The sequence below is a fragment of the Pinus tabuliformis genome, chromosome Q (genome assembly GCF_031772625.1).
Source record: "Pinus tabuliformis cultivar Carrire ecotype Pingquan chromosome Q, CPIR1, whole genome shotgun sequence".
Taxonomy (NCBI): Eukaryota; Viridiplantae; Streptophyta; class Pinopsida; order Pinales; family Pinaceae; genus Pinus; species Pinus tabuliformis.
The window spans coordinates 413,681,809-413,685,700 of record NC_142296.1 but is presented as its reverse complement, the minus strand read 5'-3'; positions in this window follow the sequence as shown (position 1 = coordinate 413,685,700).

Genomic DNA, 3,892 nt, shown 5'->3' with positions numbered 1-3,892 from the left:
GTCCCGACATTCATTGGCAAGGATTCCTAGGCCCACCGAGGCACACAATCTGGCTTTACCGCAATCCACATTTCAGTTCACGGGTTACTAAGCTAATGTCTTCATGCATCCTCAGTTTGGTTCAGGGACCACTACCACCATGTGTTTGTCAATTCAGATATCCACCATGATTGACTTTGAATCCAATCTGGCCATCCCTCATAAAGCGCATGACAAAACCCATCTCATCAAAGCTATCAGGAAATGCCAAGACTAGGCTAAAAATATTGTCACACCTGGCAAAGCCCATGCCATGGTAGAAAATAAACACATGCAATCTCATGCATGCCAAATCTAGCAAGGAAAATACACATGCAAGTCGATACCTACAATGAAGCCTGTTGTAGTTACTTGATCTTTTCTTTCCTTGCTTGATCTTTGCTTCCTCCTATCTTCTTTTCCTTTCTTGCTCCAATGCCAAAGTGCTCTAAGAAAACTCTATGTCCAAGAATATGTGAGAGAGAGAGAGAATAATGAGAGAGCTCCAAAGCTAAACTAACAAAAGGTTACCAATTGATCCTCAAAAGCCTTTTTATGAATGAGACCTCTATTTTCTTCATTTTCCATTACTTTCCTTCATTTACTTCCTCACATGCAACCTATGACCTTTCACCTCATTTTTCTCCTAATTTCTGTTATTTTCATAAATAAGTGTGCCAAAAATACCATTTTGCATTTCCAAAGCCTTAGTCATTGCCTTTTCAAATTTCCTTAGCCATAAACAACCAAATGAACACCCCCTAGGATGTCTTGCCCAACATTCAGCTTGGAATAAGTGTTCCATTCATCAGTGGTTATTGTTTTTAACTTTTATTACATAAAATTTTCACCAGGGTTGTTACAAAACCCTCCCCCTTGGGGGACACCGTCGTCAGTGTTCAATAACACATATACCTTAGCAACCTATTGAAAGAAGACAAACTTTTCATGGAGATTTATAACACAACTCAATGCAGTATTTACAATGAAATATTTGCTCAAAAGAAAAGAACATCATGAAAACATGACAACATATTGCATAGTGGAGCTTTATATCACAGCGCATTACAGTATTTACAATGATCATCCTGTTGAGTGCCAATCCACATGATGTTATAACATCATGATAACATAACCACATGATAGTATAATAAAAATAATTGTAATAACATGACACCCATACCGCATATTGGAGCTTTATAACACAACTCGTTATGGTATTTACATCCATACATGGGTGTACATATAGCAACATCATCAAAACTATATATACCAAAACATATGCCAAATTATATTCCAAACATATATCAAACATATACTGACAACATATAGCATGTATCAAAACATCATGAAGCATATATCAAAACATCATAAAGCATATATCAACCATCTTAAATCATATATCAATCACCATAAATCATATACTAAACCAACATAAGGAAAATAATAGACCACCATGAAGCATATACCAAGCCATCATAAGAAAATACTAAACCACCATAAGCAATCACCAAACCACCATATCAAAGTTGCTTTGCCTCAACCGGAAAACAAGGAAGGATACATGGTCTGATCCACCATCTACCATGTAGCTTCATCGGGACAAAAGTGCTTCCATTGCACTTTAACTTGCTCGATTGCTCGGTTTCGGAGCATGAGAACCTTTTTCTTCAATATACATTAAGGATCCAGCTATAATTCTCCATCTAGTTCAACCTGTAATACAGATGATTCAATCACATGATCAGCATCCTTAACATACTTCTTAAGCAAAGATACATGGAAAACATCATGGACTTTCACTGTTGGAGGCAATGCAAGTAAATAGGCTACTACCCAATCCTCTCAATGATACTGAAGGGTCCACAAAACTGTGGTACCATCTTGGCACATGAGCCCATTCGCAAGGAGCTCTTCTTTGGTTTGATGTGCAAGTACACCTATTCCCCAACTTGGAACTCCTTGTATAACTTGTTCTTGTCTGCATAACTCTTTTTCCTATCTTGTGTTGCATTGAGATTCTTCTTGATCACGTGCATCTCCTATTCCATGTTTTCCAACATATCAGGTCCAATCAATACCCTGCTAACTAGATCACTTGAACTAATGGAAATGTTACAACTCTGCCCATATAATGTCTCAAAAGGACTCATCCTCAGTCGCTCCTGATAACCTTTTTTGTATGCAAACTCAACCAAATGGAGATGCTCTTCCCACTTCCTCTGTTGATGCATCACTTACATCCTCAACATGTCCTCCAATATGTTGTTGACCCTCTCTGAATTTCTATCCATCTGTGGATGATGAGTTGTGTTGAAGGCCAACTCGATGCCCAAACCTGCAAATAACTCCTTCCAAAACTTGGAAGTGAACGTTTTTTCCCTATCTAACACAATCGTCTTTGGAACACCATGTAGTCTAACCACGTCTCGGATGAATACCTGTGCCACGTCACTATATGAGAATGTAGACTTCCCCAGAACAAAGTGTGAAACCTTTGTTAACCTGTCCACAATGACCATGATGGAATCATGTTGCTTCACTGTCTTCGGAAACCCTATGATGAAATCCATGGAAATGAGCTCCCATTTCCACTCGGGAATAGTGATTTGTCATAGCAATCCACCTAGATGTTTGCACTTTTTTTTCACTCGAAACATCTAGCCACAAACTCTGCTACATCCCTCTTTAGATTCAGCCAATAGTAATATCTCTTCACCGTTGTGAGTGTCTTCTGATAACCTGAGTGACCTGAATAAGGTTTCTCATGAAATTCCATCAAGATCACCTTCTTGAGTTCACTACTATCTGGTACATATATCATATCTCAAAACCCAACCAATCCCTCTAGTGTAAGGCAATAGTCCATGCCCTGTGCACCTATACATGTATATGTACTACCACCTGTACCTGTACCTGTACCTGTACTGCCACCTATACATGTACCTATATTTCCACCTATACCTATACCACTACATGTACCTGTACCTTTACCTGTACATGTGATATCACCCTACTGCAACCTATGCACAATCTCCATATACCTGACATCTTGTTGTCCTTCTTGAAAGATCTTATCCTGTTAGTCTGTTCCATAGGAGCTCATAGCTGCCAAGTGATGTACATGTACCCGTGTTCTTGGGAGAATCTTCCACCCTAATCTCTTTACCCTTGATGTACCTAATCTCGAAGTCAAACTCATTGATCATGGCCAACCATCTAGCCTACCTGGCATTTAGATTCGACTTGTCGAATAAATACCTCAACCCAGTGTGATCACTTATAAGCACAACCTGCCTTCCAAGAAGATAGTGCCTCCACATCTTCAACGCATGTATAATTGCTTCTAGCTCAAGATCATGCGTCGGGTAGTTCTTCTCGTGCTCGTCCAATTTTCAGGACTCATAGCATACCACATGTCCATCCTGCATAAAGAATCCACCAATTCCTCTCTTGCAAGCATCTGTACATATTACAAACTCTTTGTCTGAACCTGCAACCTGTAGCACTGGTGTATGTGTCAGAAACTATTTGAGCTACTCAAATCTAGCCTCACACACTTCAGTCCGTTCAAACTTCTTACCTTTCCTCTATGATGATGTAATGGGATAAGCAATCTTTAAGAAGTTCCTAGTGAACCTCCTATAATAGCCTGCTAAACCCATGAAATATCTCACCTCATCCACACTTTTAAGAGCTAGCCACTCCATGATGGCCCTTATCTTCTATAGATCTATTGCAATTCCCTCCTTGGAGACTGCTGTAGCATTTTTTGGTTTTGGTAAGTAAGAATAAATTAGTCCAAAAAATGAAAATATTTTTCAAAAAAATGTTAAGCTAGGATATGGACAAAAAGAATATTGAATATAAATGT